The sequence below is a fragment of the Dama dama genome, chromosome 21 (assembly GCF_033118175.1).
Source record: "Dama dama isolate Ldn47 chromosome 21, ASM3311817v1, whole genome shotgun sequence".
NCBI lineage: Eukaryota > Metazoa > Chordata > Mammalia > Artiodactyla > Cervidae > Dama > Dama dama.
In genome coordinates, this window is record NC_083701.1 from 18,560,251 (window position 1) to 18,576,097 (window position 15,847).

A 15,847-nucleotide genomic window follows, 5' to 3' on the forward strand; every position below is an offset into this window, starting at 1 on the left:
TCCTAATCCATGAAATGGGGTCAACAAGATCACTGTGGAGATTAAAAGAAATCTATTAAAGTGCTTAGCAAAGTTCCTGGTAGATAGTGTTTAGTAAATACTGATCATTATCATTTCAGAAGAGATGTAACAGAAAAATAATTTTCTAATCATGTACTGTGATACGATGATTTTTAAAAATCCAGTATATTTAAGATGAAAAACAAAGTTTATCTATTTCTCCTACTTTCCACCCTCTTCCTCCAGGAGCTACCAGTCCATTCTATTTTTTATTTATTTATAATCCACATATAAGGGAGATCATGATATCTATTCTTGTCTGTCTGAATAAAATCTCAGGAAATACACACATTACAGTGTTTTCATTCATTCATTCATCACTAGACACTTAGGTTGTTCCCTGTACTGTCTGTCGTATGCAATGATGCAGTGAACATCAGGATGAATATGTCTTTTCAAGTCAGTGTTTTTTGTTTCCTTATTGTTTCCTTTTCTAACTTTGTTCCAAAAAGCTTCAAGAGCTGGCCTGGTCACCCTCACAGCCATTATTACCCTTTTATAGCTGGGCAAGAAATTAAGGAATTGTTTTTTTTAAGAGAAGGGAAAAAACTGCTGAACAAAGGATAACCTTAAGGGCTCAGTATGAATCCACTGCCTCTGCAATAAAGACAGAGGAGGGCCCTGCGCTCTGTCAGTCTTCATTGACTACTTGAATCCATATGAATTTATTCACTTAATTAAAATATATTTATTGAGTACATACTATAAATACTTCTATAATAATATAATCTAATGCCTATTATATAAACGTTTTATGGTACAGAAATACACAGTTGATTGGTACACAAGTCCCTATAGCCAAGGAGTATTCTTAGTGCTACTTAGAAAATCAAGCAGGGTCAGGGGAGACTGACAGGCAGTGAAGAAAGGTCAGGGAGGAAGAATTACTTTATTTTTTATTTATTTTTAATGTTTCCTTTTATTTTTAAAAAAAATTTATTGGAGTAGAGTCGATTTACTGGCGGAGTTACTTTAGAAGGAGCGGTATGCTAAGACCTCTCAGAAGAGGTGTCATTTGGCCTTAATGTCCACAGCCTTTCCCAGGTGCTGACTCAACTCATTAGAATTCACTTTAGTTTTTCCCTTATCCAAAATGGAAGCCCCCTTCATGAGAGCTGCAGGAACTCAGTTAGGGCAATGAGAGCAGTTTTATTCTCTCTCATCCACTGTTTGCTCTCTGGTTAATAGAGAAAGGTCAAGAGGGAGGAATTGTGCCCAATGGCGCCCCAGTGACCTACAGAGTCCCACTTGGGGCCTATGGGCAAACAACAAGGCTTATATCCGCTCTATAGGACTACCTTTCCTTTTTTTTTTTTTTTGACATTTTTTTTTATTATTATTATTATTTTTTTGTCATACATTGATATGAATCAGCCATAGATTTACACGTATTCCCCATCCCGATCCCCCCTCCCACCTCCCTCTCCACCCGATTCCTCTGGGTCTTCCCAGTGCACCAGGCCCGAGCACTTGTCTCATGCATCCCACCTGGGCTGGTGATCTGTTTCACCATAGATAGTATACATGCTGTTCTTTTGAAATATCCCACCCTCACATTCTCCCACAGAGTTCAAAAGTCTGTTCTGCATTTCTGTGTCTCTTTTTCTGTTTTGCATATAGGGTTATCGTTACCATCTTTCTAAATTCCATATATATGTGTTAGTATGCTGTAATGTTCTTTATCTTTCTGGCTTACTTCACTCTGTATAACGGGCTCCAGTTTCATCCATCTCATTAGGACTGGTTCAAATGAATTCTTTTTAATGGCTGAGTAATATTCCATGGTGTATATGTACCACAGCTTCCTTATCCATTCATCTGCTGATGGGCATCTAGGTTGCTTCCATGTCCTGGCTATTATAAACAGTGCTGTGATGAACACTGGGGTGCACGTGTCTCTTTCAGATCTGGTTTCCTCAGTGTGTATGCCCAGGAGTGGGATTGCTGGGTCATATGGCAGTTCTATTAGGACTACCTTTCTTACAGTGAAACAGGATTCTAACTTTGGGCATTAAGAGCCACGCTGCTGCTGCCTGGATGGAACCACCGCCAGCGCCCTTTGGGACCACATCATTCCAGGTCCCTTTTGGCTGTGGGCATGTAGGAAGGTAAATGAGACCAGAAATCTCTGATTATTATTGGCTGGTGTTGTATCTGCACCTGAGCACCCAATGCTCATTTTTCTATTATAGCAGGAAGACAGTTTTCAAAGTTCTTTTCTAATCTTTCCTTACAAGACAACATGTTTATTAACCAGAAATAAAAGGATGCTGCCTATTTTGTCATGAAAGTTCAAATCTATTCAGTCAATATTTACCAAGAATAGTCTAATCATCTGGCATTTATGTCATCATGTGAATTGGGGCAAGTTTTGGAATTTGGGGAAGTTACTTAAATACTCAGTCTTGGCTGCCTCATCATATGTATATATGATTTGTAATATGAGATTAACAATGTATTTATTGTTAAATAGGATCTTGCTATTCAAGGAAAAAAATTTGCCCTAATGCCTGGAGCCTAGTAAATGATGAATAAAAGCTGACAAACCAATGATGCCAGTGATGATATTTAGGAATAAAGTCACATTCATCATTCATTACCTGAATACTAACCTTAGCCAAGCAATGTTTTATGCACATTAGTGAAAGTTTTATATATATATGTGTGTGTGTGTGTGTGTATATATATACACACATATATATATATATATATATATATATATAGAGAGAGAGAGAGAGAGAGAGAGAGAGAGACTTTTATACTTTTTACATTATGGTGTACCAAGCTATTCTTTAACATTTGGTTTGGGACTAGAATTCTGTGAAGACTAGTCCTTAGTAAATAATTGGTATTAAATCCAAAAGCAATTTAAACATCAGTTAAAAGGCTAAAGTTTAATACTGGGCTTTGTATTTTTATTTTCTTGTTTTTTAAAAATTTATTTATTTTTAACTGAAGGATAACTGCTTTACAGCATTGTGTTGGCTTCCACCAAACATCAGCATGACTCAGTCATAGTTTTACCCATGTCCCCTCCCACTTGAACGTCCCTCCCACGTCCCTCCCCATCCCACCATACTAGATTGTTACGTAGCCCGGTTTGAGCCCCCTGAGTCATACCCAAATTCCCACCGGCTATCTATTTTACATATGGTAATGTGTGTTTCCATGTCACTCCCACCCTCTCCTTCCTCCCCCAGCAGCCATGTCAGAAAGTCTGTCCTCAATGTCTGTGTCTCCACTGGTGCTCTGCAGCTAGGTTCATCAGTACGGTCTTTCTAGATTCCATATGTGTGCGTTCATATACAATAATTGTTTTCTTCTTTCTGACTTACTTCACTCTGCGTAATAGACGCTAGGTTCATCCACCTCATTAGAACTGACTTAAATGCATTCCTTTTTATGGCTGAGTAATATTGTATATATGTACCACAGCTTCTTTAGCCATTCATCTGTCTATGGACATCTAGGTTACTTCCATGTCCTAGATATTGTAAACAGAGCTGCAATGAACTTTGGGTTACATGTGTCTTTTTCAAGTTTGGTTTCCTCAGAGTATATGCCCAGTAGTGGGATTGCTGGATCATACGGTGGCTTTATTCCTGGTTTTTAAAGGAATCTCCATATTGTCCTCCATAGTGGCCATATCAATTTACATTCCCACCAACAGTGCAAGAGGGTTCCCTTTTCTCCACACTGTCTCCAGCATTTATTGTTTGTAGATTTTTTGATGATGGTCATTCTGATCAGTGTGAGATGATATCTCATTGTAGTTTTGATTTGCATTTCTCTAATAATGAGTGATGTTGAGCATCTTTTCATGTGTTTATTAGCCATCTGCATGTCTTCTTTGGAGAAATGTCTGTTTAGGTCTTTTGACCATTTTTTCATTGGGTTGTTTGTCTTTCTGGTATTGACTTATATGAGCTACTTGTATATTTTTAAAATTAATCCTTTGTCAGTTGTTTCATTTGCTATTATTTTTTTCCATTCTGAGGGTTGTCTTTTCACCTTGTTTATGGTTTCCTTTGCTGTGCAAAAGTTTTTAAGTTTAATTAAGTCCCACTTGTTTATTTTTGTTTTTATTTCCATTACTTTAGGAGGTGGGTCATAGAGGATCTTGCTGTGATTTATGTCAGAGAGCGTTCTGCCTCCATTTTCCTCTAGGAGTTTTATAGTTTCTGGTCTTACATTTAGGTCTTTAACCCATTTTGAGTTTACCTTTGTATATGATGTTAGGAAGTGTTCTAATTTTATTCTTTTATATGTAGCTGTTCAGTTTTCCAAGCACCACTTATTGAAGAGACTGTCTTTGCCCCATTGTATATTCTTGCCTCCTTTGCCAAAAATAGGGTATCAGTAGGTGCATGGGTTTGTCTCTGGGCTTTCTATCTTGTTTCATTGGTCTATATGTCTGTTTTTATGCCAGTACCATACTGGCCTTGTTGTATTTTAAATATTTATAGAAGGTAGCTTTTTAAGTCATCATTGTACCAAGTAGTAATCTCTTGTGATCAAGGATGGGACTAACCATATTTTTCAGTTTAATAGTAAAGCCATATGTCTAACAAACAGGGTTTGCTTATGAAACAGAATATTTGAATTGGGGATTGTCTCAGAAATTCTCACACATATGGTACCCATATCTCTGAAATCACTCAGGGGAAATTACAAAGAAACCCATCCTATTTGTCAGTCTCTGGATCAACCTAGTCCCTCAGAAAAGTGGCTCTAAATGTACCTTGCCCTGTACTCAGATGCTATATGTGTCATACTAGGCAACGATGCAATATTTTTCAGAAACAGAAAGGTTCAACCCTTGCCACATTGTGGCAGTTTACTAACAACTTTTCCCAGGCTGCAGAAGGACATTCTGTGGACTTCTATGATGTAAGAGGGTGTTCCCGCTTCAGCAGCAACCAGCAGATGCTAGGGAAACACTCTCAGTCCACGTGTGCTGATAAAAGCAAGGAAAATGTGAATAATGGAAAAGAATGGCAGGCAGTTCTTTTGCTGGCTGTGGTGATTTGAAACACAAGCAGGACACACTTCTAAGCTTCTCCCAGGCAGAGTGCTTTTGTCCCCTTGAAAATTTTCACTCTCATGAGAATGACTCATGTCTTGGAAAAGACAAGTTCCTAGTCTAGTGCTTCTAGCACTGTAGGCATTGGTTAATGTACACTTTGGGAATTTTTAGCATCCAGTTAGTGGTTTTAATTAACAAGGGAGGCTGTGCTCTCTTGCCTTTCACTGAAAACTCAACATTTTACCATTGCCTGGCAGCTTGAATTCTTCATCTGCGTTGTGATTACCTTTATCAGGCTCACATGTTATAAACTACAGTGTCCTATATAAGTGCCAAAAGTGGAACACATATTTGTTTTTATTGTTGTTTTTTAGCTTCCATGTTAGCTGACATTTTTAAACTGAATTGTGTCCCTGATTTTTTTTTTTTTTTTAATACTTTCACAAACACTTTGGGTTTCCTCTTCACTGTAGCCCTGTGAAAGCTCATTGACAAGTATCATCATCTCCATTTAACAAAGGAAATTAATATCCACAAGCTAGAATCCTGGTCTTCAGCCTACTTTGTATTACTTACGTTGTAATTGGGGTGAATTAACTAATAATTAATAAACTAAAACTCAGAAATCGTTTCTTGTTAACATAAAAGTCCAAGGCTTGCATTCCAGATTGACGACGGACTCCCTTCCTTAAGGGAGATAAGGACCAAGCTCCCTCTATTTTGAGCTCTGCAATCCCCTAGGACATGTTGATATGTACATTAAGATTGTGGAGAGAAAAAATATATTGAAGGAGACCCACTCTCTCTTTTAAATACCCTGCTGGAAGTGGCAGAGCTCAGATTTCCAAAGGCTGGAATGCCATGGCCACATCAAGCAGTCTGCTCAGAAGGAGTGGAAACACCGTTGGTGAGCAGTCACAGTAAGTTACCTTAAAGTATAATGCATATCCACTCAGACCACCTCAATGATGACCACAGGGACTAGAATGTAGATGGTGTCACTTGGAGCTGAGTGAGGGGATGGCCACACAACTAGGAACAACCACAATGTTAATAGGTTTTATGTCAACATTCAATTTTAAGTCTTAATGTGGAGTAGGAAAATACAAATAGCATATCCAGGAAGAGATTTTGTAGAAATAATTGCTTAGCCCTAAGTATCAGTGTAAATAAATTTACTTAACTTTCAAAAACCAGTTGAATTAAGGGAAAAGTCTTTAAGTTATATTCACATATAATTAAGCATTAATTATAAGCAAACATGACAAAAACCCTGAAGTTGGCATGAATGAAGATGAGGACACTGCAATTATACCAATTATGTCCCTCATTAGAGTTCCTTCTTGCAAGAGGAGAAGGAAAAAAAAAAAAAAAAAAAACTTCAGGGGGAAAAACTGTGATAGGGTGAGTAATTATAATAAGAAATACATATTTGCTGTTTGTTCTCTTTCTGACTCAGGGCATCTAAAACCTTTGGATTTTCCTATAATGTTAGAGGTGTCTTTTGTTATGTTCATGAGGTGACTGTATTTTTGTAATTGTTTAAATTGTAGTATAATTGCTTTACAATGTTATGTTAGTTCCTGCTGTGCAACAAAGTGAATCAGTCATATGTAGACACATACCTGCTCCCTCTTGAGCCTCCCTCCCACCTCCTCATCCCACCCCTCTAAGTCATCACAGAGCACTGAACTGAGCTCCCTGGGTTATATTATAGCAGCTTCCCACTAGCTATCTATTACATATATGTCATTCCTAATATCCCAATTTGTGCCACCTTCCTCTTCTCCTCAGAGTCCATATGTCCATTCCATGAAGCATACTTAATGATGGTGCTGGTTGTCAGTGGAGCAAACCATGTGGTTAAATGGTTGGAACTTCCCATCCCACATTTGGGGCTTCCTGGTGGCTCAGATGGTAAAGAATCAGCCTTCCAATGTAGGAGACACAGGAGATGATGTGTCTAACCCTCATTTGGGAAGGACCCCTGGAGAAGGAAATGGCAATCACTTTCAGTATACTTGAGTGGAGAATTCCATAGACAGGAGCCTGGCAGGCTGCAGTCCATGAGGTCTCAGAGTCGGACATGATTGAGCAACTAACACTTTCACTTTACTTTCCTATCCCACACTTAGACCTCTGGGAGGAGAGAGGGTCTTGAGACTGAGTTGGATTGACAATCATCAATGGTGTAAACAATCATAATGAAGCCTCCATAAAAACCCAAAAGCAGAAGGTTCAGAGAGCTCCTGGGTTGGTGAACATGTGGAGATTTGGGTACAGAGAGAACATAAAACCTCTGTGCCTTTTTCCTGTTCCTTGTTCTATGCGTCTCTTCCATCTTGCTATTCTTGAATTACATCCTTTTTATAATAAACCAGGAATCTAGAGCAGGAGTCCCCAACCTCCAGGTCACAGATGGATACATCTTGTCAGATCACTGAAGGCATCTACATTAGAAATAATGTACACAATAAATAGAATGTGCTTGAATCATCCTGAAACTTTCTTGTCCCCAACTCCTGGTCCATGGGAAAATTGCCTTTCACAAAATTGTTCTCTGGTGCTAAAAAAGTTTGGGGACCGCTGAGTGAGTAAATGGGTTTCTGGGTTCTGTAAGTATTCCTGATTAGTGACTGGGTCTCTTCAATATGGAAATTTAAGGACCAAGCTCCCTGTATCTTTGGACTCTGAAATACCCTAGAAATTTGTGGATATGTACATCAAATCTGTGGAAGGAAAAAGACGGACTGTGGGAGGCATACCTTTTGCCTTTTAAAAGTCTCTGTTGGAAGAGATTTTTCTCATACTTCCATAAAGTTGGAAGGTCATACATGCATCAAGATATCTGTGATCAGAAAGAGAGGAAACACAATTTGTGAGCAGTCACACTAAGATTCCTCAAAGTGTAGTGGGTGTTTACTCAGCATCACCTCAATGTATGATGAAGAGGAGTAGAATTTGCCATCCCCAAATATGTCTCTTTGGCGTTAGGATTATATTGAGCTAAAGGCAATTGGAACCCAGCAGATTCAGGAAAAGCTTTTTACTTCCCCCTCCACTGCCTAAATTTTCACTGGAAAGGGCTCTTACACCAAGAAGGGGACTATTTTCAGAAAAGTGTTGGATGCTCAGCCGTGTAAGACTCTGTGACCCCATGGACTGTAGCCTGCCAGGATCCTCTGTCCATGGAATTTACCAGGCAAGAATACTGGAGTGGGTTGCCATTTCCTTCTCCAGGGGATCTTCCTGCCCCAGGGACTGAATATGCATTTCTTATGTCTCCTGATGCTGGGAAATATTGAAGGAAGGAGGAGAAGGGGACAACAGGAGATAAGACAGTTGGATGGCATTACCAACTTGATGGACATGAATCTGACCAACATCTGGGGGTTGGTGGTAGACAGGGAAGACTGGTGTGCTACAGTCCATGGGGTTACAAAGAGTTGTACATGACTGAGTGACTGAACTGAACTGAACTGAACTGATGTCTCCTGCACTGACTGGCAGGTTCTTTGCCACTAACACCACCTGGGAATTCATGATCAGAAATACCTTTCTAATCACAACACACAACACAGAAATACAAATGATCATAACAGACTACTATCAGCAAATATATGCCAGTAAAATGGAACACTTGGAAGAAATGGACAAGTTCTTAGAAAAGTGTAATCTTCCAAAACTGAACCAGGAAGAAATAGAAAATCTTAACAGACCCATTACAAGCACAGAAATAGAAACTGTAATCAAAAGTCTTCCAACAAACAAAAGCCCAGGACCAGATGGCTTCACAGGTGAATTCTACCAAAAATTTAAAGAGCTAATGCCTATCCTACTAAAACTCTTCCAGAAAATTGTAGAAGAAGGTAAACTCCCAAACTCATTCTATGAGGCCACCATCACCCTAATATGAAAACCAAAGATGCCGCTAAAAAGAAAACTACAGGCCAATATCACTGAACATAGGTGCAAAAATCTTCAACAAAATCCTAGCAAGCAGAATCCATCAACATATTAAAAAGATCATACATCATGACCAAGAGGGCTTTATCCCAGGGATGCAAGGATTCTTCAATATTCACAAGTCAATCAATGTGATACAACACATTAACAAACTGAAGGATAAAAACCATATGATTATCTCAATAGATGCAGAGAAAGCCTTTGACAAAATTCAGCACCCATTTATGATAAAAACTTTCCAGAAAGCAGGCATAGAAGGAATATACCTTAAGAGAATAAAAGCTATATATATGATAAACCCACAGCAAACATTATCCTCAATGGGGAAAAATTGAAAGCATTTCCCCTAAAGTCAGGAACAAGACAAGGGTGCCCCCTCTCACCACTACTATTCAACATAGTTTTGGAAGCCTTGGTTACAGCAATCAGAGCAGAAAAAGAAATAAAAAGAATCCAGATAGGAAAAGAAGAAGCAAAACTCTTACTGCAGATGACATGATCATCTACATAGAAAACCTTAAAGACACCACCAGAAAATTACTAGAGCTAATCAATGAACATAGTAAAGTTGCAGGATATAAAATTAACACACAGAAGTCCCTTGCATTCCTGTACACTAACAATGAGAAAACAGAAAGAAATTAAGGAAAAAATTCCATTCACCATTGCAATGAAAAGAATAAAATACTTGGGAATAAATCTACCTGAAGAAACAAAAGGCTTATATAGAAAACTATGAAACACTGATGAAAGAAATCAAAGATGACACAAATAGATGGAGAAATATACCAGGTTCATGAATCAGAAGAATCAATATAGTGAAAATGAGTATACCAACGAAAGCAATCTATAGATTTAATGCAATCCCCATTAATCTACCAATGATATTTTTCACAGAACTAGAACAAATAATTTCACAATTTGTATGGAAATGCAAAAAACCTTTGATAGCCAAAGCAATCTTGAGAAAGAAGAATGGAACTGGTAGAATCAACCTGTCTGACTTCAGATTATACTACAAAGCTACAGTCATCAAGACAATATGGTACTTGCACAAAGACAGAAATATAGATCAATGGAACAAAATAGAAAGCCCAGAGATAAATCCATGCACCTATGGACACCTTATCTTTGACAAATGAGGCAATAATCAATGGAGAAAAGACAATCTCTTTAACAAGTGGTGCTGGGAAAACTGGTCAATCACCTGTAAAAGAATGAAACTAGAACACTTTCTAACACCATACACAAAAATAAACTCAAAATGGATTAAAGATATAAATGTAAGACCAGAACCTGTATAACTCCTAGAGGAAAACATAGACAAAACACTCTCTGGCATAAATCACAGCAAAATCCTCTATGACCCACCTCCCAGAGTAATGGAAATAAAACAAAAATAAACAGATGGGACCTAATTCAACTTAAAAACTTTTGCACAATGAAGGAAACTATAAGCAGGGTGAAAAGATAGCCTTAAGAGTGGGAGAAAACAATAGCAAATGAGCCAACTGACAAAGAATTAATCTCAAAAATATACAAGCAGCTCATGTAGCTCAATACCAAAAAAAATAAACAACCCAATTAAAAAAAAATGGGCCAAAGAAGTAAACAGACATGTCTCCAAAGAAGACATACCGATGACTAACAAACACATGAAAAGATGCTCAACATCACTCATTATCAGAGAAATGCAAATCAAAACCTCAATGAGGTACCATCTCACGCCAGTTAGAATGGCTGCTATCTGAGAGTCTACAAGCAATAAATGCTGGAGAGGGTGTGGAGAAAAGGGAACCCTCTTACACTGTTGATGGGAATGCAAACTAGTACAGCCACTATGGAGAACAGTGTGGAGATTCCTTAAAAAACTGGAAATAGAACTGCCATATGACCCAGCAATCCCACTTCTGGGCATACACACCAAGGAAACCAGAAGTGAAAGAGACATGTGTACCCAGTGTTCATCACAGCACTGTTTACAATAGCTAGGACATGGAAGCACCCTAGATGTCCATCAGCAGATGAATGAATAAGAAAATTGTGGTATATATACACAATGGAATATTACTCAGCTATTAAAAATAACATATTTGAATCAGCTCTAAAGAGGTGGATGAAACTGGAGTCTGTTACAGAGTGAAGTAAGTCAGAAAGAAAAACACCAATAGAGTATATTAATGTATATATATATGGAATTTAGAAAGATGGTAAAGATGACCCTATATGCGAGAAAGCAAAAGAGACATAGATATAAAGAACAGACTTTTGGACTCTGTGGGAGAAGGCCAGGGTGGGATGATTTGAGAGAATAGCATTGAAACATGTATATTACCATATGTGAAATAGGTCACTAGTCCAAGTTAATTACATGAAACAGAGCACTCAAAGCTGGTGCACTGGGACAACCCAGAAGGATGGGATGGGGAAGGAGGTGGAAGGGTGGAAGGTTTGGACTGGGGGACACATGTACACCTGTGGCTGATTCATGTCAGTGTATGGCAAAACCCACAATATTGTAAAGTAATTGGCCACCAATTAAAAAAAAAAAAGAAATACTTTTCTTCATGAGAAACTTACCTGCGTTAACCAGGTAACCTTTGTTTTCAAAACATCTCCTCCTTTTCTGTTCCCTCATTCTCCACCTCTTTTGTTTCCTTAGCTCTGAATGTTATACAAACCTCCAACACAAGGCTGCCCTTTGAGTCTTCATATCTTTATGGGGCTCATCTACAGAAGTGATTAATTCATTCTGTTAATCTATCTTGTATCATTTTAATTGTTTAATGAGTCAAAGAACTTATAAAAGAAGAAGAAAAAAGTTCCACTATCTTATATCTCGACATATTCATTGCTGCTGGGGCTGCTACAGCTGAGATTGCGGGATCTCTTACAAGAGACAGCAGAAGGTAAGAATTCTTACTGCGTCAGTCTCTAGATCTCTGCATGCAGGATTAGTTGAAATGAAAATGCTGAAACTATCTTTTTCTCAATGAGAATATTTCCTCTGAAGCCTGAAGGTGCATATACTGATGTGCTTTTGGTAGCTAGTTGAGTAGGCTGGGTTCAGGGTCATAAATTCACAGGGAGCATCATCTTTGTCTGATCATGTCAGCTCTCAAGGGAAATTTTCATAAGGGGTTCCAGTCCACAAGCAGCCTTTGTCCTGTCAACCTTCACTGTCTTGGTAGTGGTAGAAAAGCCCATTCTAGTAGTGCCTGCCTGGCACGACAGGTTAGCACATCTGTGACTGGAGGTGTCTTACATTCTTGTGAGAACCGGAAGAGATCCTTCTCACTACATCCTTCCTACTGCCTATGACAATGAAGGTCTTTGTTAACTCTGGGAATCACCTTTTGGGATCTTGTGAGGGCTATATCTTTTGCATTCTCCTTTGGGATGCCTACTGTATCCATGGTTAAACCTTTAAAAGATTTATTGGCTTGAGTAGCTATTGGGATTAGCAGATCCAATTCATCAATTCAATCCTTTGAAATGACTATATTTAAAAGAAAAAAAATATATAGAGAGCTCCCAGCCTAAACAATTGTTTTACTTATACTTACATAAAGACCATGTTGAAAACTGCATGCCAAGGAGTGTAAGGGCTAGAGACTCCCTTAACAAGATAAAAAACAAGAATTATACTAAGAACAAATCTTAACGTTCACTTCTAATGTAAATTCCCATTCTCCCCAACTCCCTGTCCTTGACCCCCTGGGAGCTCTTTTGGGTTATCTTCTTACTTAAATTCAGTCCTATCCTTTGGCAAACTCCCTTAGATCTCCAAACTTCTCCAACCTCCCCAGAAAATCTCTGAAATACCCAACTGCTTGTTTTGATTTCCCTTTCTTAAAAAGATTTTCAGAGAGCCCTCCCAAAACATCCAGAAAGTAAATTTATCAGAATCACCCGAGATGGGTGATACGGCTCAATCTGCTACCCCTTACAACTCGTCCTACTTTCCAGGTCTCAATAAACAGGTTTCGTTAGCTTTAGACTTCCATGTGCAATGCCCTTTACAGATGTATCCTGGAATCCCACTGTGGATCATTCATGTTCCCTGGACAGCAGCAGATCTGAATTATAAACCCCTCTTACCTCCACTTTCAGAAAATTCTACCAACTTTAGATAGGGTTTAGAGAGACCTGTTTGCAATGAATCTTTCTAGAAACAAAAGTGTGACTTTGAGAGCAACTTGAAAGTTCACTCAGATTGCTTCCTGTTTCCTGCAGAGATTTGCAAATGTAAAAAAATCAGGACACTGGAAGCACAATGTCCTGAACTCAAGGAAAAGAAGGAAAATTTCAAAAATAATTACTCTAGACTTCTGATAATAAGCAAATATACCCTGAGACTCCTTGGATAAAACTTGGATATATTCTTTGTGCTTTTGTGATATAGATTTTCTATTCCATCTCTTCTAGGACTTAAGATCCAAACATCTCCTATGCCTTCTTTATAATTTCTATTTATTTATTTTTGGCTGTGCTGGGTTTTTGTTGCTGCTCGTGGGTTTTCTCTAGTTGTGGCAAGCAGGGGCTACTCTTTAGTTGTGGTGTGTGGGCTTATTGTGGTTGCTCCTCTTGTTGCAGAGCATGGGCTATAGGCACACAGGTTTCACTAGTTGCAGCCCTCAGACTCAGTAGTTGTAGCACATGGGCTTAGTTGCCCCCTTGGCATGTGGGATCTTCCTGGACAGAACCCATGTCCCCTGCATTAGCAGGTAGACTTTTAACCACTGGACCATCAGGGAAGTCCCTCCTATGCTTTCTTGTAAGTTGTCTTCCTCTCACTTGTGACTCAGTGTCCTAGCTCTTTGTTAGCTCAGGATCGTACATAAGCCTTAGTTACCTGTCTGTCTTTTCAGTCTACATGTCTTTTGAGAACTCCCATAAGTACATAACTAAATTTGCTTTTCTCTGTTAATCTATCTTATGTCATTTTAATAGTTTAACCAATTAAAAATCTAGAAAGGAAGAAGGGAATTTTTTTTTCTCCACTATAGTGACCGCAGGAAATAAAATGTGAGTGATGCCTCTTGGAGCTGAGCAATATGTTGAAAAACCAAAAACAAAACAAAACAAAACAAAACAAACAAAAACACAGTAAACTTGAAGATTTAATTGGCTTTATTCAATAATTGGGGTTTCTCAGGTAGTGCACTGGGAAAGACTCTGCCTGCCAATGCAGGAGACACAAGAGATTCAGGTTCAATTCCTGAGTTGGGAAGACCCCTTGGAGAATGAAATGACAACCACTCCAGTATTCTTGCCTCGAGAATTCAATGGACAGAGGAGCTTGGTGGGCTACAGTCCATGGGGTTTCAAAGAATCTGACAAAACTGAGCACCCACACACAACAACAATAGCATTTTCAATCATTCATTAATTTAGGCAGCATCCTACCTAACAAGTAAAAAGAGATCCCAGGAGTCATGCAAAATTAAAGGCTTTTATGAGCAGAAGGAGGTGGGAAAAAATGTTTGTACTAAAGAATTGGTTGTTTAAGGCAATATCACCTTCCTTTGGGATAAGGAGGGGATCTATCACAAATTATGTCATTAATGATGGCCAGGTAACTCCAGAATGACCAGTCACACTCCTGGGAGAGGCTGAAACTGCATTTAGTTTCATTATTAAGTCTCAGTTTGCTGACTGAGGGCTTAGCACAGATGATTCCATTTATGGGGGTGTTGCTTCTTTTTTAAAAAATTTTATTACTGGAGAATAATTGCTTTACAATCTTGCATTAGTTTCTGCTGTACCATAAAGTGAATCAGCTATATGTACATGTATCCTCTCCCTCTAGGGTCTCCCTCCCACCCTCCTTCCCCATCCCACCTCTCTAGGTCATCACTGAGATCAAGTTGAGCTCCCTGTGCTATACAGGAGCTTTCCACTAGCTAGCTATTTTACACATGGTAGTGTGTGTATGGAGAAGGCAATGAAACCCCACTCCGGTCCTCTTGCCTGGAATCTCCCATGGATGGAGGAGCCTGGTAGGCTGCAGTCCACGGGGTTATGAAGAGTCAGACACAAGTGAGTGACTTCACTTTCACTTTCATGCATTGGAGAAGGAAATAGCAACCCACTCCAGTGTTCTTGCCAGGAGAGTCCCAGGGATGGGGGAGCCTGGTGGGCTGCCGTCTATGGGATCGCACAGAGTCAGACACGACTGAAGTGACTTAGCAGCAGCAGCAGCAGTGTGTGTGTGTGTGTGTGTGTGTGTGTGTGTATACAATATGTGTCAGTCTTACTCTCCCAATTCGTCTTACCCTCCATTTCCACCCCTGTGCCTACATGTCCATTCTGTATCTATGTCTCTATTCCTGCCCAGCAAATAGGTTCATGTATACCATTTTTCTAGATCCTATATATACGTGCTTATATATGATATTTGTTTTTATCTTTCTGACTTACTTCACCCTATATAACAGATTCTACATTCATATACATCACTACAAATGACCTTACAAATCACTACAAATGTCATTCCCTTCTTATGGCTGGGTACTAATCCTTTGTATATATGTAGCATATCCTCTCTATCTGGTCATCTGTCAGTGAACATCTAGGTTGCTTCCATGTTCTGGCTATCATAAATAATGCTGCAATGACCATCTGAGGTACTTATGTCCTTTTGCATTATGGTTGTTTCAAGGTATACTCCAGTAGTGGGATAGCTGGTTCATATGGATAGTTTTTTAAGAAACTATTTACAGTTTTTTAGTTCTATTTTTTAAACTATTTTAGCTCCATTTTTAGTTTTTTAAGAAACCACTATACTGTTCT